This window comes from Macaca nemestrina, chromosome 17 (assembly GCF_043159975.1).
Source record: "Macaca nemestrina isolate mMacNem1 chromosome 17, mMacNem.hap1, whole genome shotgun sequence".
NCBI classification, from domain to species: domain Eukaryota; kingdom Metazoa; phylum Chordata; class Mammalia; order Primates; family Cercopithecidae; genus Macaca; species Macaca nemestrina.
In genome coordinates, this window is record NC_092141.1 from 66,858,679 (window position 1) to 66,886,553 (window position 27,875).

Consider the following 27,875-nt stretch of genomic DNA (forward strand, 5'->3'; position numbering starts at 1 on the left):
AACTGCCGGTGGCTGATCCCGTAAACGATGTGCATACCTAGAACGGAGCCTACAGATGCATCAAGCATGAACGGCGGAGCCACGATGCTTGGACTCGAGTTCTGCTCCTGTGCGTTCCCCGATACATGGCTTATATTACCTGCACCGCAGTTTTTCCTGGGCAAACACGGAAGCGTGTCGCCGGTGCGTTGGCACCTGCCTTCAAGTGCCAGCTACTCAGCGGGCCGAAGAGGAAGAAGTTCCTACTAGAAGGACACATGGACACGTATGTTGATTTACAGTAGCAAAGACTTGGAACCAACTCGAATGCCCATCAACGATAGGCTGGATAAGGAAAACGTGGCACGTATACACCATGGAATTACTAGGCAGCCATAAAAAAGGATGAGTTCATGTCCTTCATTCTCAGCAGACCGACACAGGAACCGAAACCCAAACACCGCACGTTCTCACTCCTAAGTGGGAGTTGAACGGTGAGAACACATGGACACAGGAAGGGGAACATCACACACCGGGCCCTGGCGGGGCGTGGGGTGCAAGGGGAGAGAGAGCATTCGAACAAATACCCAACGCATGCAGGGCTTCAAACCTAGATGACTGGTTGATAGGTGCAGCAGAGCACCGTGGCACACGTACACCTATGTTCCAAACGTGCACGTCCTGCACATGTACCCCAGAACTTGTGGGGGGGCGGAGGGGGGATACCAAAAAGGAGGGGGGGAGACAGAGAGAGAGAGAGAGACAGAGAGACAGAGAGAGAGAGAGAGAGAGAGAGAGAGAGAGAGAGAGAGAGAGAGAGAGAGAGAGACAGTGAGAGAGAGAGAGAGAGAGGAAGGAAGGGAGTGAGTTCAATTCCGGGTGGATCCCATTCCCTTAAAAGGTCACCACCACTCGACTGCCAAGCTGAGATCTAACGACCTCCAAGGGAGTAGTCAGTCGGCTGCGGGGGGGTCGTAGCCTTCCCAAAGCGCTGCCGTCACAGCGTAAATGGAAGCGTGCCGCAAGGCCTACCGTCTGCCGCCCGCAGGTCAGAAACCCCACGGTACTCCAACGAGCAGTTGAGCCGAGCCGGCAAGACGGCGTATCACAGACGCTTGGCGTGCAAGCCGCCCCGCCCATGCTCTCTTTCTCTCTCTGTCTCTGTCTCTCTCGCCCCTTCTACTTTTAGCAAACGCGTTGTATCCCCGGAGGGGGTGCACCGTTCCTGGAGGTACTGCAATACCAGGTCGATGCGTGGAGTGGACGGAGCAAGCTCCTATTCCATCTCCCTGCTCCAAAAATCCATTTAATATATTGTCCTCGGATAGAGGACGTATCAGATATTAAACTGATAAGAACAGATACTACACTTGATCTTAGCCAAAAGGCCGAGAAGCGATGCCGTCGCCTTCGCGCCCGCCGTCACCGTCCCACTCTCATCCACATTCAAGTCGCGGTGAGAGCCCCACCCGCGCTCCTTGCCCCATCCCCTCTGTCTCGTCCACCCCACTATGGACGCCGTTACACACTCGGGCTCATTTCTTATTCTCCACCTTTGAAAAGGGAAATCTTACACCCGTGCTTGGATCCGGCGTTCCCGGGCTTTCATTTCCAATTTGCATACCCCGCCCTTTCACGGAGGGCGCGGCCTCCGCGGTTGACTCCGCCCCCGGGGCGGGGCCGCCTCTGCCTCGGGGAGCCGGGGCTCCGCTGGGGGCGACTTCCTGGTTTGTACCCAGCCAGCGCGAAGACAGAACCGAAGGAGACTGGGGGCGAAGGCGAGAGGGGTCTGTGGAAGAGACCGCTCGGCGGAGAGCGGTCCACCTTTTCCTGGAGAAAGACGAGGTCCCAGGGCAGGAGCCCGGGCGGCGCCGGGCCTTTACTTCGTCACCAGCGGGCGGGGAGACCGGCCTCGTACCCGCCGGACGAGGGGCCCATTCCGAGTCAGGGAAGCCGAAGGCCTGGAGGCGCTTCCGGGAGCAGGGGCTGGAGTTCCTCTGCCGGGCGGGAGGCTGACACCAGACACCCGGCAGAGGGAGGCGGCGCGTGGATGGCGAGGGCCCGGCAAGGATTCTCCCCAGCCCCTGTGCCTGCGTCTCCTGTGGCTTCTGTGCACGGACTGTGTCCTGTGCTGTGCAGGGAAAGCTGCCTCTCTGCCCGGGACGTGGATTCCTTTCACCTCCTCCTCGCCTGGCTACTCCTGACGCAGGTTGTCAGGACTCCGCTTGGGTGTCACCCGTCCAGGAAGCCTCCCTTAATTAAGGGCCCTGGGCACTCACCCCATACGTGACTAGCAGCCCTCCTATGTATTTCGTCGCACCCCCGTTGTTTATATCAACTATTCCACTCACCACCCTTCTGGGCAATCCTTTATCTCCCCCTCTGAAATCCCATCACTGAGGGCTGGGACCCCTCCCCAGTACTTATCCCCGTTTGCCGGCGCTAGTCTGGTGCCTGGCGTGTGGAAGGCGCTCAGTAAACGTTTGTGGAGCGAAGAAACGACGCAAACGTGATGAGCACGACAGCCCGAAACAGAGAAGACGCAGTTAGGAGGTTACTGGCCCCGCGCGGGGGTAAAGGGGGAAGGTCGGGCTCGGGGTGGCAGGACACCAGAGGGCAGGGGTGACTGCCGGGGTGCTCTTGCGGGAGGATGGGCGTCAAGGCCCCCGGCAAGGTTGCGATAAAGTTTCTCTCCGAGGCACAGACTGCCGCCTGCGGGGTCAGCATTTACCTCTCCCTTCCTCCTTCCTAACCCAACTTCGGCGGAGAGCTGAGGGCTGAGGGCTTTAGGCGCATTATCTCGAATGTTGGTCAATTCTAATGGTTCTGTGTTGTAAGTTTAAAATACACATGGGATTTAGAAAACAATATAAAATGATTAAAACTCTCAAAAATAAATTTTATGTTGTTTACTATTGTTTTCCTTTTTGACAGCGACTCACCCGTTTGCCCAGGTTAGAGTGTAGTTGAGGGATTCCAGTTCACTGAAACCTTCCACTCCTGAGCTCAAGCAATTCTCCTCCCTCAGCCTCCCACCATGCCTGGCTAATTTTATCTTTATATGTGACATATATGTGTATATATTGTATGTATACATATATATACGTATATCATATATATATATATATATATATATATATATTTGGTTTTTTCAAATGGATTGTTGCTCTGTCGCCCTGGCTGGAGTGCAATGGCGCAGTTTTGGCTCACTGCCATCTCTGCCTACCGGTTTCAAGTTATTCTCCTCCCTCAGCCTTCTTGGTAGCTAGGATAACAGGCGCCCACCACCACGCCCTGATAATGTTTTTGCATTCTTAATAGAGATGGGCTTTCACCATGTTGGTCAGGCTGGTCTCGAACTCCTGACCCTAGGTGATCCACTCGCCTCAGCCTCCCAAAGTGTTGGGATTATGGACCTGAGCCACTGTGCCCGGCCTTTTTGGTTTGTTTTCGTTTTGTTTTTTTGAGACAGTTTTGCTGTTGCTGCCCAGACTGGAGCGCAATGGAGCCATCTCAGCTCACCGCATCCTCCACCTTCTGGGTTTCCGTGATTCTCCTGCCTCAGCCTTCCCAGTAGCTGGGATTATAGGCATGGGCCACTATGCCCGGCTGATTTTGTATTTCTATGAGATATGGGGTTTCTATATGTTGGTCAGGCTGGTCTCAAACTCCCGACCTCAGGTGATCTGCCCGCCTCAGCCTCCCAAAGTGTTGAGATTACATGCGTGGGCCACTGCACCTGGCCTATTTTTTTTTTCTTTTTTTTTTTTTAGATATAGCCATGCTCTGTGGCCCAGGGTGGAGTTCAGTGATGAGATCTCGGCTCATTGCAAATTCTGCCTCCCGGGTTCAAATGATTCTGGTGCCACAGCCTCTTTAATAGCTGGGGACGCAGGAACAGGTCACCACACCCATCCAATTCTTGTATTTTTAGTACAGATTGGGTTTCACCTTGTTGGCCAGGCTGGTCCGGAACTGCTGACCTCAAGTGATCCATCCACCTCGGCCTCCCAAAGTGCTGAGATGACAATCATGAGCCACTGTACCCATACTAAGATTTTTTTGCTTTTTGTTTTTTGAGACAGAGTCTCGCTCTGTCGCCCAGGCTGCAGTGCAGTGGCGCGATCTTGGCTCACTGCAAGCTCCGCCTCCTGGGCCCACGCCATTCTCCTGCCTCAGCCTCCCGAGTAGCTGGGACAACAGGCGCCCGCCACCACGCCCAGCTAATTTTTTTTTATTTTTAGTAGAGACGGTGTTTCACTGTGTTAGCCAGGATGGTCTCGATCTCCTGACCTTGTGATCCGCCCGCCTCGGCCTCCCAAAGTGCTGGGATTACAGGCGTGAGCCTTTTTTTTTTTTTTTTTTGAGACGGAATTTCACTCTTGTTGCCCAGTCTGAAGTACGATGGGGCGATCTGGGCTCATTTCAACCTCCGCCTCCCAGTTTCAAGCGATTCTCTTGCCACAACCTCTCGAGTAGCTAGGATTATAGGTGCGGGTCACCAGACCCAGTTAATTCATGTATTTTTAGTACTGGTTGGCTTTCATCTTGTTGGTTAGGCTGGTCTTGAACTCCTGACCTCAAGTGATCCACCTGCCTCGGCCTGCCAACATGCTGGGATTACAGTCCTGAGCCACTGTTCCCGAACTAAGTGTTTTATTTATTTATTTTTTTGTGAGACAGAGTCTTGCTGTGTCACGTAGGCTGGCATGTAGTGGTGTGATCTCGGCTCACTGCAACCTCTGCCTCCCGGGTTCACACAATTCTGCTGCCTCAGCCTCCCGAGTAGCTGGGATTACAGGCACGTGCCACCATGCATGGCTAATTTTTTCTATTTATAGTAGAGATGTGGTTTCACCATGTTGGCCAGGCTGGTCTCTAACTCCTGACCTCCTGCCTGGGCCTCCCAAAGTGCTGGGCTTACGGTCATGAGCCACTGCGCCTGACCCGTTTTTTAATTCTTATGGAGACACGGTCTTCCTATGTTGCCTAGTTTTGCCTGGAACTCTTGGCCTCAAGTGATACTCCTGCCCCGGCCTTCCAAAGCTGTTCGTTACCTGTCGAAGTGATATTTTGTATATGCTGAGTTAAATGAAATTAGACTTAATTTCCTTGTTTGTTCTTATTTTATTTCAAAAATACGGCTACTGCAACATTTAAAGTTACATGTGAGGTTCATATTTCTAGGGAACAGCACTGTGTAGAGTGACACTCAGAGAGGCTAAGCAACTTGCCTAAAAGGAAGCAAGGTCAGCATTTGAACCCAAGCCACCTGTTAACCATATGCAGTCTCATGGTTTGCAATCGTAGCGTGGGCATAAGGATGACACCTCTCTGATTTGGGTAGTTGGGAAGCTTCTTGTGGAAATGCCAGGCCTAGAGGAAGGAAAGCCTTATGTGAGCACTAGGGAAAATCACTTCTCATCTGTCAAATAGAGGTAATATCCTTTCTATAGTGCTGCAAAGGAGAGTCTCTGCTTTGCCCCTGTTATTAAAAGCTAAAGATGCCATATCCAAAAGCTGTTTCGTAGGAGTCTAGGGACACATAGCCACATAGTGGGTTTTTTTTTTTTTTTTTTTTTTTTTGAGACAGAGTCTTGCTCTGTCTCCCAGGCTGGAGTACAATGGCGCAATCTGGGCTCACTGTAACCTCCACCTCATGGGTTCAAGCAATTCCCCTGCCTCAGCCTCCCAAGTAGCTGGGATTACAGGCACTTGTCACCACGCCCGGCTAATTTTTGTATTTTTAATAGAGACGGGGTTTCGCCATGTTGGCCAGGCTGGTCTTGAACTCCTGACCTCAAGTGATCCACCGCCTCAGCCTCCCAAAGTGCTGTGATTACAGGCTTCAGCCACCACACCGGCTCCCACAGCTGCTTTTTTTTTTTTTTTTTTTTTTTTTTTTTTGAGACAGAGTCTCGCTCTGTCACCCAGGCTGGAGTGCAGTGGCCGGATCTCAGCTCACTACAAGCTCTGCCTCCCAGGTTTACGCCATTCTCCTGCCTCAGCCTCCCAAATAGCTGGGACTACAGGCGCCCGCCACCTCGCCCGGCTAGTTTTTTGTATTTTTAGTAGAGACGGGGTTTCACCGTGTTAGCCAGGCTGGTCTCGATCTCCTGACCTCGTGATCCGCCCGTCTCGGCCTCCCAAAGTGCTGGGATTACAGGCTTGAGCCACCGTGCCCGGCCTCCACAGCTGCTTTTTGTAGTTTCCTGTGGATATCAGGGGCAGACTGGGTTATACAATATCCTCCCAAAAGGGTTTGTCCTTTCTTTGAGGCAGGATCAGTGATATACTTCCTAATTCCTTCAACTAAATGCCCTCGAAATAAAGCTGGATTCTCATCTTTATCCTGAGAATCTTCCTTAACCTGTTCATAGTTAATAGGCTTTTTCATCCATTTCTTCATCCCTTCCAACAAACAAGTGACCATATGATCTCTCCTCCCCAAGTCCTCACTGCCCCTTTGATAGTTCCACTCTGCATCTTGATCTAGAACTGCTATACTTCCTGCCTGATATATCATATGGTTCGGGTCGCGAGCCAATACCTCATCTGCATGGGTCCTAGCTGTCCCCAAAATGCATTGTTTCTCTTCCACTGTACAACACAGAGACAACAAAACATGCGGATCCTACCAAGTTAAACTATAGGTCAGAGTTGATTTCTCAAACCTATCTATAAATTGTCCTGGATCTTCAGAGAAATTACCAACCTTCTCTACATATAGAGGCAAATCAGACGTAGAAAAGGGAACATGTACTCTCACAGTGCCCTCTTCCCAGTTTGCCACTTCTCTAAGTGGACAAAGATTTCCCCTTGGAGGTTGATAGGATGATAGGAGGCCCCACTATGAGTAGTACTCGCTGGGTTGAGTTCCGTGGGGAGTGGTAGGTATAGAGTGGGACTAGCTGGGTAAGGAGAAGGGACGAAGGGTTCTCAGAAACTTTCAGGTGGACTAGAGGGAGAAAGAACTGATACATCTGAACCTTCGGAACTGACAGAAGGAGGTTCTGCTCCACCCAAAAATGCCCGCTGAACCACGGCGGGGCTTGCATTAAAGGATCACCTAGTATGTCTAGATCTTTTTCTTCTTTTCCTCTCATCAAACATGATTCACATTATCCAAATAACATAAGTGAGCTGAGCCATGAATCTTAGATAAACCACAACATGGACTTCGACAAAAATGTCAAATAAGGCACAATAAATGAAGAGGATTTAGATAAGAACAACCAGAGCAAGCAATAGCAGCAGTATGGATTGGAAAAGCAAAGCGAAGCCGGTTTGCCCGAACCCAGGAAAGGGAAGTTTTTTTTGTTTTTGTTTTGAGACAGTCTCGCTCTGTTGTTAAGGCTGCTGGAGTGCAGTGGTGCAATCTCGGCTCACTGCAAACTCCGCCTCCCAGGTTCAAGCGATTCTCCTGCCTCGGCCTCCCAAGAAGCCGGGATTACAGACGTGCACCACCACACCCGAGTAGTGTTTGTATTTTTAGTAGAGACGGGGTTTCACCGTGTTAGACAGGACGGTCTTGAACTCCTGACTTCAGGTGATTGGCCCACCTCAGCCTCCCAAAGTGCTGGGATTACAGGCGTGAGACCCCGCACTTGGCCATGAAGGAGCTTTTTTAGTGTGCAAAATGAAACAAAACAGCAAGGAGAAAAGTCCCCTGATTTCCATCGTAATGCTTCTCAATCACACTTAGCATAGCAGCAACAAAACAGAACCATATCTATCTAATCTTATTGCTCATAGTTGTTAAATACCAAATCTCAATCAGCAATTTTAGAGACGGATCCTCCAATGCTTGTTGTTCTCAGTGTTTCACAAGCAAACGGAGAGAAATCGGGAAGGACACAGGAGAAGAATAAGGTAAAATCCCTAAGACCAGTTAAATGAAGTCTCCTGCAAATGACAGTGAAACGGAGACAGCAACCAAGACAAGGAGGACGAGGCAGATTAATACCAAGAGCATAGCTTGCGGTGTGAAACCTATTTTTTAGCCGAGAGGGACTTCACTGAGGGGCCTCTAACCCCCTAAATCTTAGAAGGGACTCTAACCCTCCTAGGTTGGGCCTCTAACCCGAGGTCAAGCATCCTTGCCTTTTATTAAGAGGGGCCTCTAACCCACTCTCTTTTAGGAAAGACTCTAACTCCACTAAGTTGGGTCTCTAACCCAATCCCATTCTTTACCCGGGCACTCCACCCCTTACCCAAAGTCGTCCAATCAGTGCTGCAATCTACTTCCTTTGGGTTGGGTGAGTTTCTTCAGTATCCTCCCTTCCGTCGTTCGCCAGAAATATGTTATAGGGCCCCAACACTTACCCAAAGCACTACCGTCCCATCTGTGGTCGCCAGAAATATGTCACAGGAAAAGGGCCCCGATCCAGACCCCAAGAGAGGGTTCTTGGATCTCGCGCAAGAAATAATTCAGGGCAAGTCCGCGGTGCAAAATAAAAGCAAGTTTATTAAGAAAGTAAAGTGAAACAACAGCTACTCCAAAGACAGAGTAGGACGTTCCCGAAACTAAGAGACGGAACGTATCCACCCTAGGTACAATGCGTGTACACATGGGGAGAGGTGCTCTGCTACAAGGGTTTGTGATAAAGGATTAATTTTAATTATTATATTGTGCAAGAATCCCTATTACTATCTTTAAAGCAAAATTAGGAACGTCTTTGTTCTCCAGATATCCAGCTATCTGGACACTCGGGTCTCCTTAGTAAACATTAATTTGTTCCCTTAACCGTAAACATCTGACAGCTAGGAATATCCTTCAGAGAATGCACGCCCGTAAATCCCGGCCTCATTTTTCTAGCCCTCACTCAAAATGGGGTCGCTTCGGGTTCCAACGCCTCTGACAGTCATACTACATATGACTCAGCCACGTTGATGGAAAAAGTAGACTGGATAGTGACGTACCCGCAGAAAACGAGTGCAACATCTGTCATACAGATCTGACTGCAGTCAGATTCTGCACAGTTAAGTGGAGGCGGCAAACTTGAATGCAACCATCTTCCTACCGCATCCCACAAAGCCACGTAAATCGAAAAGCAGTCCGGCTCTGGATAGTGAAACACATGCGGCAAACTTGAATAGAAAAATGTTTAGACTGCCTTGGATGGAGACACGTAAATGAAAAAGCAGTCCCACTCGGGATAGTGAAGTACGGGCGCTGAACTTAAATGGAACAATCTGCATACTGTATGTGAGTAAACCAAGTAATAGCAAAGAGCAGTCAGATTACGGAGAATGATGGAGACCGATGTGAGTGCAGTAATCTTTAGCTCAATGATCGTCACGCCGCAACCAAGTGAAACCGAAAGCAACTAAGCTCTCCAAAGCACAGGCGGCCAATGTAAAAACAGAGGCGGCGTTGTGAGCCTTATGGCGTAAAGGGCGTGAAGCAGGTTCGGAGACTGTCGATGTGAGCCTTAATAGTGTAAATGGCGTAAAGCAGGCTCTGGGACTGTCGATGCGAGCCTTATGGCGTAAACGGCGTTGGGACTGTCCAGGCGAGCCTTAGGGCGTAAACGGCGTTGTGAGCTTTACGGCACAAACGGTGTAAAACAGGCTCGAAGACTGTTGATGTGAGCCTTACGGCGTAAATGGCGTAAAACAGGCTCGAAGACTGTCGACGTGAGCCTTACGGCGTTTATCGCGTAGAGGGCGTTGGGAGGATGATGGCCTTTATGGCGTAAAGGGCGTTGGGAGCCTTAGAGCGTAAATGGCGTAAAGCAGGCTCTGGGACTGTCGATGCGAGCCTATGGCCTACGCGGCGTTGTGAGCCTTACGGCACAAACGGCGTAAAACAGGCTCGAAGACAGTCGACGTGAGCCTTACGGCGTTTATGGCGCAGGAGGCGTTGGGGGGATGATGGCGTTTATGGCGTAAAGGGCGTTGGGAGCCTTAGAGCGTAAATGGCATAAAGCAGGCTCTGGGACCGTCGATGCGAGCCTATGGCGTACGCGGCGTTGTGAGCCTTACGGCACAAACGGCGTGAAACAGGCTCGAAGACTGTCCACGAGAGCCTTACGGCGTTTATGGCGCAGAAGGCGTTCGGGGGCGAGGAAGATGATGGCGTTTATGGGGTAAAGGGCGTTGGGAACCTTACAGCGTAAATGGCGTCAGAGCAGGCTCCGTAGAATTGAACCTATCGTCCACTGCACTCCTTCTCCACACATCCTCAGCTCAGGGTGACAGATATCACCCTCAATAACTCTCTCTCCTACGTTGAAACTGTGTATCTTTATCCAAATTTTAAAACTTGCCTGAGTAATATTGTTACTATTTCGGAGGACATTCACTTTCCTTTTTTGCTCCCATAACTCCCGAGAGAAACAGCCATTTAAAATTTGCACGCCCCGCCCCAGACGCGCCGTGCCCTGCCTGCCAACTGCTGAACAGAAAAGAGCCTGTAAATCACTGGGATCTTGGGAACGCTCCTTCGGCTTCATTGCCCTTCAGGAGGAAAAACCCAGAACGAAAAAGACACGAAGAACTCTATGGGGCTATTCTTTCCTCCCCCTCCCTCCTCCCCTCCCCTCTCCCTCCCTCCTTCTTCCCTTCGCCTCCCTCTCCCTCCTCCTCCCCCTCTCGTCCTCACCTAGCCGGCATCCGACATTTCTTTAAACTTTTATTCACACATACGTTGAGAGAATTGTTTGGTGAACACCCGTATGCCCATCACCTAAAGTCATCTTGCTGTACTTGCTTTATTATGTGTTACAGACACGTAATTGCATATTTTCTATAGCTGCACACATGGAGACAGGTACTCAGGTCTCGTCCCTCTAGCCCTTTCTCAACTGTCTGGTCCGGCAAGTTTTCGAAGAGGCCAGGGTGCAGCCCCCGGGGGAGCACATGCTCTGACTGGTTCCAGGGCTGGGCGGAGCCTTGGGAAAGGGGCCCCTGGAAGAGTTAAAGAAACAGGAAATACACACGAAAAGAGTTTTTGCTCTTGTTGGCCCAGGCTGGAGTGCAATGGAGCGATCTCGGCTCATCACAACTTCCGCCTGCCGGGTTCAAGTAATTCTCCTGCCTCAGTCTCCCGAGTAGCTGGGATTACAGGAGCGCGCCACCACGCCTGGCTAATTTTTGTTTTTGTTTTTGTTTTTGTTTGTTTGTTTTTAGTAGAGACAGGGTTTCAACATGTTGGCCAGGCTGGTCTCCAACTCCTGACCTCAGGTGATCTACCCACCTCGGCCTCCCAAAGTGCTGGGATTACAAGCCTGAGGCACGGCACCCAGTCCCATATTACTATCTTTAAAGCAAACTTGAATGCAACGATCTTCATACCGCATCCCACACAGCCACGTAAATCGAAAAGCAGTCCGACTCTGGATGGTGAAACACATGCGGTAAACTCGAATGGAAAGATGTTTATACTGCCTCGGATAGAGACACGTAAATGAAAAAAAAAAACCATCCCGCTTCGTAAAGTAGGGGCGCTAAACTTAAACATAACGATCCGAATATCGCATCTGAGTGTGCCAAGTAATAGCAGAGACCAGTCAGAACACGGATACTGATGTAGGTGCGGTAACCTTTAATCCAACGATCGTCACACCGCATGTGACTAAACCAAGTGAAATCTAAAGCAGCCACACTCTCCAAAGTACACGCTGCTGACTTATATACACACAAGTGTGCTAACAGGCCCCGACGATCCAATGCAAACGCGTGGAGGTAACGAAAGAACCTCCCATTCCACCTTGTCAGCAGACAGCGTTTAGAGATCTCCTTTGCTGATGTAATGCGAAATAACGGTAACTGACAGTGCAAGTCCCGCACTTAACCTCAGCCTAAATGACCAAGGCGCTGTAGGCATTAGCGTTCCTTCACAGCCCTCCTCCTCTTAGAGCCAAGTGTATTAATAGGTCCCGACAATCTCAGTGGAGATGACAAGAGGCTCCCATTCTATGAGTGGGGATAACAAGCTGACGACAAAACTCGGGTGCTCCCCCCACTGGCACCCAGCAGGCAGCACCAGCCCCCGCTCCCAGAGCCCTCCATCCTGCCCCTTCCCAAACCCCCATCAAAACACCAACCCAGTCTCCTCGCTCTCAAGTCGTTTTCCGACCTGCCTGGGAGCCACTCTGATCTCCCAGAACACCTCATTTTGTGAGTTATAAGCCTTTCACGCCTTCTCGGTCCCTGTGTGGTGTCACCAGTCTCAATTTCCAAAATAAATTTTCGGTCAGTAGTGGCGGTGGGGTCCATCTAGTTCTGCAGAGTGGGAACAGCACAGAAGCTGTCGGACTTGCTGTGCACATATTCCAATTTGGGTGGAAAAGCCTCCTCACTGGACTGGGTGGCCTCTTGTCAGTGACAAAACCAAGGGATTTGCTACTCTCTCATTTACACACACTGGTTACTGAGTGCCTCCTGTTGAACACTTTCACTTCCGGGGAAAATTCGTTGTTCCAGACCAAGCTCACTACTGTCTTCACTGGACATTTCTAAGAGGTGCTTTTGGTCCCAGGGAAATACCCCGGAAGCTGTGAAGTACAACAGCCTTAGGCCCTGTCCCAAAGATTCTAATTTAATGGCTGTAGGGTGGGGCTAGGACCTCAGGATGATTCACTCCACGGAGCTATCGAGCTATTGTCCTCAACTATAGCCAAGGGGTGATAAGCACTGTTAGACACAGAAGGAATTTACACTCCCCTTCAGGAAAGACCTTTGTAGTTACGACCTCCAAGCACGGGTGTGAGGTATGACCTCACACCCGTGCTTGGATCCGGCGTTCCCGGGCTTTCATTTCGAATTTACATGCCCCGCCCTTTCAGGGAGGGCGCGGCCTCCGCGGTTGACTCCGCCCCCGGGGGCCGCCTCTGCGTGGGGGAGCCGGGGCTCCGCTGGGGGCGACTTCCTGGTTTCTATCCAGCCGGCGCGAAGACAGAACCGAAGGAGACTGGGGGCGAAGGCGAGAGGGGTCTGTGGAAGAGACCGCTCGGCGGAGAGCCGTCCACGTTTTCCTGGAGAAAGACGAGGTCCCAGGGCAGGAGCCCGGGCGGCGCCGGGCCTTTACTTCGGCACCAGCGGGCGGGGAGACCGGCCTCGTACCCGCCGGACGTGGGGCCCATTCAGGGAGTCGGGGAAGCCGAAGGCCTGGAGGGGCTTCCGGGAGCAGGGGCTGGAGTTCCTCTGCCGGGCGGGAGGCTGACACCAGACACCCGGCAGAGGGAGGCGGCGCGTGGATGGCGAGGGCCCGGCAAGGATTCTCCCCAGCCCCTGTGCCTGCGTCTCCTGTGGCTTCTGTGCACGGACCGTGTCCTGTGCTGTGCAGGGAAAGCTGCCTCTCTGCCCGGGACGTGGATTCCTTTCACCTCCTCCTCGCCTGGCTACTCCTGACGCAGGTTGTCAGGACTCCGCTTGGGTGTCACCCGTCCAGGAAGCCTCCCTTAATTAAGGGCCCTGGGCACCCACCCCATACGTGACGAGCAGCCCTCCTTTGTATTTCGTCGCACCCCCGTTGTTTATATCAACTATTCCACTCACCACCCTTCTGGGCAATCCTTTATCTCCCCCTCTGAAATCCCATCACTGAGGGCTGGGACCCCTCCTCAGAACTTATCCCCGTTTCCCGGCGGCGATAGTCTGGTGCCTGGCGTGTGGAAGGCGCTCAGTAAACGTTTGTGGAGCGAAGAAACGACGCAAACGTGATGAGCACGACAGCCCGAAACAGAGAAGACGCAGTTAGGAGGTTACTGGCCCCGCGCGGGGGTAAAGGGGGAAGGTCGGGCTCGGGGTGGCAGGACACCAGAGGGCAGGGGTGACTGCCGGGGTGCTCTTGCGGGAGGATGGGCGTCAAGGCCCCCGGCAAGGTTGCGATAAAGTTTCTCTCCGAGGCACAGACTGCCGCCTGCGGGGTCAGCATTTACCTCTCCCTTCCTCCTTCCTAACCCAACTTCGGCGGAGAGCTGAGGGCTGAGGGCTTTAGGCGCATTACCTCCAACATTTATTTCACTCGACGGCCGAAGGCCGTAAGAGGTGGGCCTTATCATTAGCCACGGCCGGGGTTAGGGTGAGGCCACTCCTCCAGGGCGGAATTTCAGGGGGTGCCCCCCCCCGCCCCAAACCCTTCGGCAATCAACACAAACTATGGTTCAATGCAATGTATCTTACCTTGTGGGCGGGAAGCCACCCAGGGGCCGAGGCAAGAGACTGAAGGCACAAGCTGTTACAGTATAATAAAGAAAATAATCAGAATAAGAAAGGTTATACCAGAAATAGGATACAGATATGATTATATATGACTATTACTAATCATTAGTTTGCAGCATTACTCTTTGTTCTATTACTGTAAGAATCTCTGTTCTGTTGTTTTAACCTAGGGAAAACCGGGCCATAGAGAGTTAGCAGCTGGAGGGACACGGTGAGAGGTGACCAGAAGACAAGCGTGTGAGCCCTCGGTCACGCCCGGATAAGGGCCGCTCGAGGGCTCCTTGGTCTAGCGGTAACGCCAGTGCCTGGGAAGGCCCTCGTTACTTAACAGACCTTGGTCTAGCGGTAAAACGCCAGTGCCCGGGAGGGCACCCGTTACTTAGCACACCGGGAAAGGGAATCTCCCTTTCTCCAGGGGAGATGGAGAACACTCTGCTCCGGCACCTCTTGTGGGAGGCCTGACATTAGCCAGGCCCGCCCTCAGTCGTCCGGAGGCTGGACCGTCTCCCTGTGATGCTGTGCTTCATTCAGTGGTCACGCTCCTTGTTCACTTTCACGTTCCGCCTGTACACCTGGCTCCTCCTTTTAAGTTCTTAGAAGATAGCAGTAGCAGAATTAGTAAAAGTACTAAAGTCTTTGATCCTTCTGATAAGTGCGTAGAAGAAATGCTGACCTATGCCGTCCTCCCTCTCCGCCTCGGCTATCACAAAGGGAAAGACCCCCTGTCCAGTGGACACGTGACTCGCGTGACCTCTCAATCATTTGAGATGACTCACACCCCTTACCCTGCCCCCTTGCCTCGAATACAATAAATAGCAGCCCGTCCAGGCATTCGGGGCCACTACCGGTCTCCGCGCTTGGTGGCAGTGGTCCCCCGGGCCCAGCTGTCTTTCATCCTGTCTCTGTGTCTTGTGTCTTTATTTCTACGATCTCTCGTCTCCGCACACGAAGAGAAAACCCACAGGCCCCGTAGGGCTGGACCCTACATCTGGCACCCAACGAGGATTTCTCTCTCGCTGTGTGAAGGTGCACTTTGAGCGCGGAACTCAGCGGGGGACTACCGACGACAGATTCCTGAGGCTTGCGGTCAATAGGCTGGGCGGTAAGCTTGGGCACTCAGAGTATCCCGGGGACACCATGGGACAGGCCGGTACCAAGTACTCGGCTTATTTAAATGTTATAAAGACTCTGCTTAAAGACGGAGGTGTAAAAGTTTCTACTAATAAGTGAATTAAACCAGTTCGAGGTCGTAGATCTCCTTTCCCCTTGGTTTGCTACTGAGGGAACTTCAGAACTCAAACATTGGGATGAAATTGGCCGACAATTTAAAATTGCTCATAAAGGGGGACACGTTATTCCGCCCACTATTTGGCCAGTCTGGGCTTCGGTTCGCTCTGTCCTAGACTCCTTGCAGACTCGGGTGGACAACGTGGAGGCTGATCCCTCTTTCCTCTCCTCTGAGGAGGTTGAGGAAATTCTCAGTTCTCTTTCCCCTGAGGATACTGCACAGATTGAGGCCGTGATTCTACAGACGGACCTCCATTCTGACATTCCTTGGGCCCCGCCGCCCACACCAGAGCCTGCCGTGCCCCCATCATCACTTTACGATGAACTTTCAAATGATGTCCTCGCCCCCAACCAGCAGAATCCAACCGAAATATACTATCCACAGCCGTCGTCGTGGCCGGACCCTCCTATCTTTCCTCAGCCCTGCTACAGGGCCCCCCACCTTCCATCTACACAGCCCGGAAATGAGGCTATACAGCCTGAAAAAGAGGCTCTAAACTACGTTTCTATGCAGCCTGGTACGGAGGCTCTCAATTCTCAGCCCGCGAATGAGGCCCTCAACACTGTCTCTGTTCAGCCCTGCCGCAGGGCCCTCCACCTTCCGCCTGTTCAGCCCGCCAGTGAGGCTCTCAACACTGTCTCTGTTCAGCCCTGCCGCAGGCCTCTCCACCTTCCGCCCGTTCGGCCCGGTAACGAGGCCCTCAACCCTATCCCTACTCAACCCGGTTATCCATCTCTCACTTCTGCTTCTCCTTCGGAGTATCAGGCTCGCTTGAAGCCTGTCCTGCAGTTACCGCCGGCAGCCTGGACTTCAGGCCCCTGAAAGACCTGCTCAGCAGGTACTCGCGCCTCCACCTGGCTTACAGGTTCTCAATTCTTCCTCTATTCAAAACCCTCATTTCTTTTCTGCTTCTGGTCCGGTCACCACTGCGGTTGCCGCCACCACCATGGCCGCTCACGAGCAACAAATCACATACATTCCTTAAAATGATACTCCTCTTATGAGGGCCATCTCTCAGGCAAGGGAATACGGGGATCCCGAAGCCTGGCAATTTCCTGTAATTTTACAACCTCCGATGCCTGCCGCCCCCGTCCCTGAGGCACAGGATCAGCCACAGCCCGCTGATCCTGCCCAGCAGGTGGCTGAGCCCGCGGCTCCTCAGGCTCCTCAAGCTCCGCAGCCTGACAGTCAGGCTCCTCAGGCAAATCAGCAGGCTCCACAACTGCCTGCGGCGCAGCCAGTTCCAGGTATACCTGCAGTCCGGGCAGTAGTCCAACCAGATCCTCTTCATCCAGGCCAGGTCCAGCTACGCCCTGCTTCTTGGGAAAGTTTTTCTTCTAAATTCCTCAAAGATTTCAAAGAATCAGTGAAGCAATACGGCACCAACTCCCCTTTTGTCCGGTCCACATTAAAAGCCCTCGCAGAAGATAAACAGCAGTTTGGTGCCTTATGATTGGTAAATTCTAGCAAAATCGGTATTATCTAAATCCCAATATTTACAATTCGGGACTTGGTGGGTCGATGCTGTCCAGGATCGAGTTCAGCTTAATCAAGGCTCTAATCCTCCTGTTAATGTTGCAGCTGACCAGTTATTGGGAAGGGGGCAATGGCCTGCAACTACAAATCAAACTATACTAAATGATGAGGTCATTCCACAGCTTCGCAAATGCTGCCTGTATACTAGTAATAGCGCACTTATACCAGTCCCTAACGATGACAGGTTTCCCGCTCAACCAGAGGAAAAGGGTATGCAGTTTAATTTGTCAATTGGATATAAATTCCCGCCATTGTGCATAGCAATGTCACCTGGCTGCTTGGCTTGCTCTAATCAAAATTGGATGTGGACCGTACCATCCTCTAGTAATGATTCTTATGAAGTACATAATGCGTTCAGTAGTAATTCTTTTCAGATCATGGCTGTTGAACTTAATCCTCATGAGGAATGGAGAGTTCCCGTCACCACCAAAAATAATACAACAAAAGGACTGCCAGACTGTTCAAGAGAGCCTACCAAGGGAACTTGTTTAGGGAACTCAATCATATGGAATGACTGTAATGCTCCAAAAGCCGTACGTAGTGTTACGGAGCCTAGTTACAGGAGCTGTTATGGACTGGGCTCCAAGAGGGTATTATTGGCGGAACTACTCCGGCCAAAATACCCACTGCTCTGAGTTCAATTATTTGATACATCGCGTACGAGACGGATGGCAGTCCTGCAGGTTGAGGGAATGGGTGTCTCCTTACCCATTCAAATGGATGGACTCAGGAATCGTTCCTCCTAGACCAAAAACGATTCATCCTATTGTTACCCCAGAACATCCTCGATTACGGAAATTAGCTGCGGCCACGACCGGAATCAGACTATGGGACGCTACCTACCAAATCTCTCCCACCAATACCAAAACACCCATATTTAAAGTCACTGTAATGTCAGAACAGGTAATACCTATCAGGAGCCTATAAGGGATAACCCCCTTATATGCTGTTAGTTGGAATTATAAATGTCACTCCCAATAGACAAACTATAGAATGTGATGATTGCAAACTCTTCACATGTATTGATGCCCCTTTTGATCCCAGAACAAGTATTCTCCTGGTGAGGGCTAGGGAGGGGGTATGGATACCAGTTTCCTTACACCGTCCATGGGAGTCTTCTCCCTCTATTCACATAGTCAATGAAGTTCTTAGACGTACCCTTCAGACAACTAAGAGGTTCATCTTTACTCTTACTGCAGTCATCAGTCATTGCGGGATTAATTGCGGTTACTGCCACGGCAGCGGCCGCTGGACTTGCTATCCACAATTCTGTCCAGACCGCTCAATATGTGGAAGCATGGCAGAAAAACTCCACTAGACTCCGGAATTCTCAGGCTCAGGCTGATCAAAAATTGGCTAATCAAATTAACGATCTCCGCCAGAGTATGATATGGCTGGGAGATAGAGTTATGAATTTGGAACACCGTATGCAATTACAATGTGATTGGAATACTTCTGATTATTACATAAGGCCTTATGCTTATAATAAAGATCAGCATAGCTGGAAAAAGTCGTGAGACTTAAATTTAAAAGCCTGGGATGATAACCTAACGTTAGGTATCTCAAAACTTTTTTTTTTTTTTTTTTTTGAGACGGAGTCTCGCTTTGTCGCCCAGGCTGGAGTGCAGTGGCCGGATCTCAGCTCACTGTAAGCTCCGCCTCCCGGGCTTACGCCATTCTCCTGCCTCAGCCTCCCTAGTAGCTGGGACTACAGGCGCCCACCACCTCGCCCGGCTAGTTTTTTGTATTTTTAGTAGAGACGGGGTTTCACCATATTAGCCAGGATGGTCTCGATCTCCTGACCTCGTGATCCGCCGGTCTCGGCCTCCCAAAGTGCTGGGATTACAGGCTTGGGCCACCGCGCCCGGCCTCTCAAAACTTAGAGAACAAATTTTTGAGGACTCGCAGGCTCACTTAACTACCATTCCTGGATCAGACATCTTTGAAGGAATAACCAAAGGGTTATCTGATCCAAATCCCTTTAAATGGATCAAACCCCTCAGAAGACCACTGTTGTCTTTGCCATTATTAACGTCGGTACGTTTATGTTGGCCGCTTTTAGTCTGCAGATGTCTCCGAGGGGTCCGAGGACAAGTCTGAAGTCAAGGACAAGCAATGATGGCAGTGACGATCCTGGTCAATAAAAAGGGGGGCGATGGGGGCGGTAAGACAGCCAGGTGCCGAGGCAAGAGGCTGAAGCCACAAGCTGTTCCAGTATAATAAAGAAAATAATTAGAATAAGAAAAGTGATACTAGAAATAGGATACAGATATGATTATATGTGAACAGTGTTAATCATTAGTTTGTAGTATGACTCTCTGTTCTGTGATTACAATAATCTCCGTTCTCTTATTATAACCTAGGAAAAACCAGGCCATACAGAGTTAGGAGCGGAAGGGACACAGTGAGAGGTGACCAGAAGACAAGAGTGTGAGCCCTCGGTCACGCCCAGATAAAAGCCGCTTGAGGGCTCCTTGGTGTAGCGGTAGCGCCAGTGCCTGGGAAGGCACCCGTTACTTAGCACACCGGGAAAGGGAATCTCCGTTTCTCCAGGGGAGTTAGAGAACACTCTGCTCCACCACCTCTTGTGGGAGGGCCTGACATTAGCCAGGCGTGCCCGCAGTCGTCCGGAGGCTTAAACGTCTCCCTGTGATGCTGTGCTTCAGTGGTCACGCTCCGTGTTCACTTTCACGTTCCGCCTGTACACCTGGCTCCTCCTTTTGAGTTCTTAGAAGAGAGCAGTGGCAGAATTAGTAAAAGGACTAAAGTCTTTGATCTTTCTGATAAGTGCATAGAAGAAATGCTGACGTTTGCTGTCCTCCCTCTCCACCTCGGCTACCACAAAGGGAAAGGCCCCCCTGTCCCGTGGACACGTGACTCGCGTGACCTATCAATCAATCATCTGAGATGACTCACACTCCTTACCCTGCCCCCTTGCCTTGAATACAATAAATAGCAGCGCCGTCCAGGCATTGGGGGCCACTACGGTCTCCGCGCTTTGGTGGCAGTGGTCTCCCGGGCCCAGCTGTCTTTCTTCCTATCTCTTTGTCTTGCGTCTTTATTTCTACGATCTCTCGTCTCCGCACACGAAGAGAAAACCCACAGACCCGGTAGAGCTGGACCCCACATTATCTCGATTATAAGATAATCAAGATATTCACGTGGACTACTGAATCTTTCGGTGCCCCCTTACTATTTTGCTTTCTCCCACCGGCGAGTGTTTCCCTCATTTCACGCCATCCCAATCTCCGCCGCCCTGTCTTGTCATCCCCCATTCTACTGCCCAGCGCAGTGCACTATGGCAGCCGCTAGCCACAGGTATCTAGGGAGCCCTGGAAATGTGGTCAGTTCTAACGGAGCTGTGCCGTAAGTGTCAAATACACATGGGATTTTGAAGACAGGATGAGTACAACTCTCACAATTTTTTTTTTCCTTTTTTTTTTCTTTTTTCTGACGGAGGTTCCGCTCTTGTTACCCAGGCTGGAGTCCAATGGCGCGATCTGGGCTCACCGCACCCTCCGCCTCCCGGGTTCAGGCGATTCTCCTGCCTCAGCCTCCCGAGTAGCTGGGACTACAGGCATGCGCCACCACGCCCGGCTAAGTTTGTACTTTTAGTACAGACGGGCTTTCTCCATGTTGGTCAGGCTGGTCTCCAACTCCCTACCTCTGGTGATCTGCCCAGCTGCCGCCTCCCAAAGTGTTGGGATTACAGGCGTGAGCCACCGCGCCCGGGTTTTTTGTTGCTGTTTGTTTTTGTTTTGTTTTGTTTTGTTTTGTTTTGTCTTGTGTTTTCTTGAGACAAAGTCTTGCTCTGTCACTCAGCCTGGAGTGCAGTGGCACGATCTCAGCTCAGTGCAGCCTCTACCTCCCGGGTTCCAGCGATTCTCCTGCGTCAGCCTCCCGGGTAACTGGGATTACAGGTGTAGGCCACCACGCCTGGCTGATTTTTGTATTTTTTCCGGGGCTTTCGCCACGTTGGCCAGGCTGGTCTCGAGCTCCTGACCTCAGGCGATCCGCCCGCCTGGGCCTCCCAAAGCGCTGGGATCACAGATGTAAGCCACCGCACCGGGCTCTTTAATTCTGTCTTTATTTTCTGAGATAAGAGTCTCGCTCGAATGCTCAGGTTGGACTGGAATGGCGTGATCTAGGCTCGCTGAAACTTCCGCCGCCCGGGTTCAAGCGATTCTCCTGTCTCAGCCTCCCGAGTAGCTGGGATTATGGACGCACAGCACCACGCCCGGCTAATTTTTGTGGTCTTTGTGTCTTCTGTCTTCTGCTCTTCAGTACTGCATAGAGCCGCAGAAGACTAGTGAGTCGAACAAACGGCCCCTCTTGCAGCAGTTGTTGATCACAGGGCTGCCCCTGCTACTCATCCTGTGTCTCTCCTCCAAATCCCCCCTCCTCCTCAGCTATCACCTCTGCCGATGCTGGTGGTTTCCCTGGGTACCGTGAACCAAACTCTCATCCCTGAGGGGCCGAGGCTCGCCGTGGCCACGCCCTTCTCAAGTCAGGGTTCCCGCACATTCACAGTTACAGGTGGCCCTGGGAGCAACACCTGGCACCCAAACAGATCACCAGAGTCCACACGTAGTCCACCTGCCCTCCCTGCATGAGATCAGCTCTTCCTCCTCCCGATGATAGATCAGGGTCAATGATCCCTGCCAAGATGGCCACTGCTCCAGCCTGCTGCTCCAACCTGTCCAGCCGCAGCTGTAGCCTGAAGGCTTCAAGTTCAATGGGACCCTCTCCCGCTTTCTACAAACTGGTTCCTTTATTTTTATGTTTATTGATTTGGGATGGGGTCTGGCTCTGTCACCCAGGCTGGAGTGCAGCGGTGCAGTCACTGCTCAGTGCAGCACCCACCTCCCAGCCTCCATCCATCCTCCTGCCTCAGCCTCTGGAATAGCTGGGGTGCAGATACGCCCCAGCCCGAACAGGGTTTCACTAGGTTGCCTGGGCTCTTTCTTTTTGTGTGTTTGTTTGTTTGTTTGTTTCGAGACGGGGCTCCGGCTCTGCAGCCGGGGCTGCAGTGCAATGGTGTGATCTCACCTCACCTCGCTGCGGCCTTCCGGGCTCCGGCGATCCTCCCAGTGTGCCCGGCCTGAAGACCGCCTTCAGAGAAAGAAGCAGGGGGAGTTTTGCGGAGGACAGACAAGATTTCTGGAGTTTGGAAAGGGTGAGAGATTGGGCCAGCAAAAGGAACATTCCGATCTTTATGTTGGGATGCAATTTATAGATACAGGGATGAGACCCAAAAGAGCCGGCAGAGATTTGTCATCACGGTTGCAAGGCAACTGCCGGTGGCTGATCCCGTAAACGATGTGCATACCTAGAACGGAGCCTACAGATGCATCAAGCATGAACGGCGGAGCCACGATGCTTGGACTCGAGTTCTGCTCCTGTGCGTTCCCCGATACATGGCTTATATTACCTGCACCGCAGTTTTTCCTGGGCAAACACGGAAGCGTGTCGCCGGTGCGTTGGCACCTGCCTTCAAGTGCCAGCTACTCAGCGGGCCGAAGAGGAAGAAGTTCCTACTAGAAGGACACATGGACACGTATGTTGATTTACAGTAGCAAAGACTTGGAACCAACTCGAATGCCCATCAACGATAGGCTGGATAAGGAAAACGTGGCACGTATACACCATGGAATTACTAGGCAGCCATAAAAAAGGATGAGTTCATGTCCTTCATTCTCAGCAGACCGACACAGGAACCGAAACCCAAACACCGCACGTTCTCACTCCTAAGTGGGAGTTGAACGGTGAGAACACATGGACACAGGAAGGGGAACATCACACACCGGGCCCTGGCGGGGCGTGGGGTGCAAGGGGAGAGAGAGCATTCGAACAAATACCCAACGCATGCAGGGCTTCAAACCTAGATGACTGGTTGATAGGTGCAGCAGAGCACCGTGGCACACGTACACCTATGTTCCAAACGTGCACGTCCTGCACATGTACCCCAGAACTTGTGGGGGGGCGGAGGGGGGATACCAAAAAGGAGGGGGGGAGACAGAGAGAGAGAGAGAGAGAGAGACAGAGAGAGAGAGAGAGAGAGAGAGAGAGAGAGAGAGAGAGAGAGAGACAGTGAGAGAGAGAGAGAGAGAGGAAGGAAGGGAGTGAGTTCAATTCCGGGTGGATCCCATTCCCTTAAAAGGTCACCACCACTCGACTGCCAAGCTGAGATCTAACGACCTCCAAGGGAGTAGTCAGTCGGCTGCGGGGGGGTCGTAGCCTTCCCAAAGCGCTGCCGTCACAGCGTAAATGGAAGCGTGCCGCAAGGCCTACCGTCTGCCGCCCGCAGGTCAGAAACCCCACGGTACTCCAACGAGCAGTTGAGCCGAGCCGGCAAGACGGCGTATCACAGACGCTTGGCGTGCAAGCCGCCCCGCCCATGCTCTCTTTCTCTCTCTCTCGCCCCTTCTACTTTTAGCAAACGCGTTGTATCCCCGGAGGGGGTGCACCGTTCCTGGAGGTACTGCAATACCAGGTCGATGCGTGGAGTGGACGGAGCAAGCTCCTATTCCATCTCCCTGCTCCAAAAATCCATTTAATATATTGTCCTCGGATAGAGGACGTATCAGATATTAAACTGATAAGAACAGATACTACACTTGATCTTAGCCAAAAGGCCGAGAAGCGATGCCGTCGCCTTCGCGCCCGCCGTCACCGTCCCACTCTCATCCACATTCAAGTCGCGGTGAGAGCCCCACCCGCGCTCCTTGCCCCATCCCCTCTGTCTCGTCCACCCCACTATGGACGCCGTTACACACTCGGGCTCATTTCTTATTCTCCACCTTTGAAAAGGGAAATCTTACACCCGTGCTTGGATCCGGCGTTCCCGGGCTTTCATTTCCAATTTGCATACCCCGCCCTTTCACGGAGGGCGCGGCCTCCGCGGTTGACTCCGCCCCCGGGGGCCGCCTCTGCGTGGGGGAGCCGGGGCTCCGCTGGGGGCGACTTCCTGGTTTCTATCCAGCCGGCGCGAAGACAGAACCGAAGGAGACTGGGGGCGAAGGCGAGAGGGGTCTGTGGAAGAGACCGCTCGGCGGAGAGCCGTCCACGTTTTCCTGGAGAAAGACGAGGTCCCAGGGCAGGAGCCCGGGCGGCGCCGGGCCTTTACTTCGGCACCAGCGGGCGGGGAGACCGGCCTCGTACCCGCCGGACGAGGGGCCCATTCAGGGAGTCGGGGAAGCCGACGGCCTGGAGGCGCTTCCGGGAGCAGGGGCTGGAGTTCCTCTGCCGGGCGGGAGGCTGACACCAGACACCCGGCAGAGGGAGGCGGCGCGTGGATGGCGAGGGCCCGGCAAGGATTCTCCCCAGCCCCTGTGCCTGCGTCTCCTGTGGCTTCTGTGCACGGACCGTGTCCTGTGCTGTGCAGGGAAAGCTGCCTCTCTGCCCGGGACGTGGATTCCTTTCACCTCCTCCTCGCCTGGCTACTCCTGACGCAGGTTGTCAGGACTCCGCTTGGGTGTCACCCGTCCAGGAAGCCTCCCTTAATTAAGGGCCCTGGGCACCCACCCCATACGTGACGAGCAGCCCTCCTTTGTATTTCGTCGCACCCCCGTTGTTTATATCAACTATTCCACTCACCACCCTTCTGGGCAATCCTTTATCTCCCCCTCTGAAATCCCATCACTGAGGGCTGGGACCCCTCCTCAGAACTTATCCCCGTTTCCCGGCGGCGATAGTCTGGTGCCTGGCGTGTGGAAGGCGCTCAGTAAACGTTTGTGGAGCGAAGAAACGACGCAAACGTGATGAGCACGACAGCCCGAAACAGAGAAGACGCAGTTAGGAGGTTACTGGCCCCGCGCGGGGGTAAAGGGGGAAGGTCGGGCTCGGGGTGGCAGGACACCAGAGGGCAGGGGTGACTGCCGGGGTGCTCTTGCGGGAGGATGGGCGTCAAGGCCCCCGGCAAGGTTGCGATAAAGTTTCTCTCCGAGGCACAGACTGCCGCCTGCGGGGTCAGCATTTACCTCTCCCTTCCTCCTTCCTAACCCAACTTCGGCGGAGAGCTGAGGGCTGAGGGCTTTAGGCGCATTACCTCCAACATTTATTTCACTCGACGGCCGAAGGCCGTAAGAGGTGGGCCTTATCATTAGCCACGGCCGGGGTTAGGGTGAGGCCACTCCTCCAGGGCGGAATTTCAGGGGGTGCCCCCCCCCGCCCCAAACCCTTCGGCAATCAACACAAACTATGGTTCAATGCAATGTATCTTACCTTGTGGGCGGGAAGCCACCCAGGGGCCGAGGCAAGAGACTGAAGGCACAAGCTGTTACAGTATAATAAAGAAAATAATCAGAATAAGAAAGGTTATACCAGAAATAGGATACAGATATGATTATATATGACTATTACTAATCATTAGTTTGCAGCATTACTCTTTGTTCTATTACTGTAAGAATCTCTGTTCTGTTGTTTTAACCTAGGGAAAACCGGGCCATAGAGAGTTAGCAGCTGGAGGGACACGGTGAGAGGTGACCAGAAGACAAGCGTGTGAGCCCTCGGTCACGCCCGGATAAGGGCCGCTCGAGGGCTCCTTGGTCTAGCGGTAACGCCAGTGCCTGGGAAGGCCCTCGTTACTTAACAGACCTTGGTCTAGCGGTAAAACGCCAGTGCCCGGGAGGGCACCCGTTACTTAGCACACCGGGAAAGGGAATCTCCCTTTCTCCAGGGGAGATGGAGAACACTCTGCTCCGGCACCTCTTGTGGGAGGCCTGACATTAGCCAGGCCCGCCCTCAGTCGTCCGGAGGCTGGACCGTCTCCCTGTGATGCTGTGCTTCATTCAGTGGTCACGCTCCTTGTTCACTTTCACGTTCCGCCTGTACACCTGGCTCCTCCTTTTAAGTTCTTAGAAGATAGCAGTAGCAGAATTAGTAAAAGTACTAAAGTCTTTGATCCTTCTGATAAGTGCGTAGAAGAAATGCTGACCTATGCCGTCCTCCCTCTCCGCCTCGGCTATCACAAAGGGAAAGACCCCCTGTCCAGTGGACACGTGACTCGCGTGACCTCTCAATCATTTGAGATGACTCACACCCCTTACCCTGCCCCCTTGCCTCGAATACAATAAATAGCAGCCCGTCCAGGCATTCGGGGCCACTACCGGTCTCCGCGCTTGGTGGCAGTGGTCCCCCGGGCCCAGCTGTCTTTCATCCTGTCTCTGTGTCTTGTGTCTTTATTTCTACGATCTCTCGTCTCCGCACACGAAGAGAAAACCCACAGGCCCCGTAGGGCTGGACCCTACATCTGGCACCCAACGAGGATTTCTCTCTCGCTGTGTGAAGGTGCACTTTGAGCGCGGAACTCAGCGGGGGACTACCGACGACAGATTCCTGAGGCTTGCGGTCAATAGGCTGGGCGGTAAGCTTGGGCACTCAGAGTATCCCGGGGACACCATGGGACAGGCCGGTACCAAGTACTCGGCTTATTTAAATGTTATAAAGACTCTGCTTAAAGACGGAGGTGTAAAAGTTTCTACTAATAAGTGAATTAAACCAGTTCGAGGTCGTAGATCTCCTTTCCCCTTGGTTTGCTACTGAGGGAACTTCAGAACTCAAACATTGGGATGAAATTGGCCGACAATTTAAAATTGCTCATAAAGGGGGACACGTTATTCCGCCCACTATTTGGCCAGTCTGGGCTTCGGTTCGCTCTGTCCTAGACTCCTTGCAGACTCGGGTGGACAACGTGGAGGCTGATCCCTCTTTCCTCTCCTCTGAGGAGGTTGAGGAAATTCTCAGTTCTCTTTCCCCTGAGGATACTGCACAGATTGAGGCCGTGATTCTACAGACGGACCTCCATTCTGACATTCCTTGGGCCCCGCCGCCCACACCAGAGCCTGCCGTGCCCCCATCATCACTTTACGATGAACTTTCAAATGATGTCCTCGCCCCCAACCAGCAGAATCCAACCGAAATATACTATCCACAGCCGTCGTCGTGGCCGGACCCTCCTATCTTTCCTCAGCCCTGCTACAGGGCCCCCCACCTTCCATCTACACAGCCCGGAAATGAGGCTATACAGCCTGAAAAAGAGGCTCTAAACTACGTTTCTATGCAGCCTGGTACGGAGGCTCTCAATTCTCAGCCCGCGAATGAGGCCCTCAACACTGTCTCTGTTCAGCCCTGCCGCAGGGCCCTCCACCTTCCGCCTGTTCAGCCCGCCAGTGAGGCTCTCAACACTGTCTCTGTTCAGCCCTGCCGCAGGCCTCTCCACCTTCCGCCCGTTCGGCCCGGTAACGAGGCCCTCAACCCTATCCCTACTCAACCCGGTTATCCATCTCTCACTTCTGCTTCTCCTTCGGAGTATCAGGCTCGCTTGAAGCCTGTCCTGCAGTTACCGCCGGCAGCCTGGACTTCAGGCCCCTGAAAGACCTGCTCAGCAGGTACTCGCGCCTCCACCTGGCTTACAGGTTCTCAATTCTTCCTCTATTCAAAACCCTCATTTCTTTTCTGCTTCTGGTCCGGTCACCACTGCGGTTGCCGCCACCACCATGGCCGCTCACGAGCAACAAATCACATACATTCCTTAAAATGATACTCCTCTTATGAGGGCCATCTCTCAGGCAAGGGAATACGGGGATCCCGAAGCCTGGCAATTTCCTGTAATTTTACAACCTCCGATGCCTGCCGCCCCCGTCCCTGAGGCACAGGATCAGCCACAGCCCGCTGATCCTGCCCAGCAGGTGGCTGAGCCCGCGGCTCCTCAGGCTCCTCAAGCTCCGCAGCCTGACAGTCAGGCTCCTCAGGCAAATCAGCAGGCTCCACAACTGCCTGCGGCGCAGCCAGTTCCAGGTATACCTGCAGTCCGGGCAGTAGTCCAACCAGATCCTCTTCATCCAGGCCAGGTCCAGCTACGCCCTGCTTCTTGGGAAAGTTTTTCTTCTAAATTCCTCAAAGA

General features: G+C 52.6%; 2 non-coding genes across 2 annotated transcripts; both read right to left on the reverse strand.

Annotated features, from left to right (window-relative positions):
* Positions 1–1,188: 1,188 nt before the first annotated feature.
* LOC139359710 (U2 spliceosomal RNA) lies at positions 1,189–1,379 on the reverse strand. The gene has a single exon (XR_011616076.1). It is a non-coding gene; the product is annotated as a U2 spliceosomal RNA (small nuclear RNA).
* Positions 1,380–23,428: 22,049 nt separating this feature from the next.
* Positions 23,429–23,619, reverse strand: LOC139359711 (U2 spliceosomal RNA). Its single transcript, XR_011616077.1, has one exon. It is a non-coding gene; the product is annotated as a U2 spliceosomal RNA (small nuclear RNA).
* Positions 23,620–27,875: the final 4,256 nt, after the last annotated feature.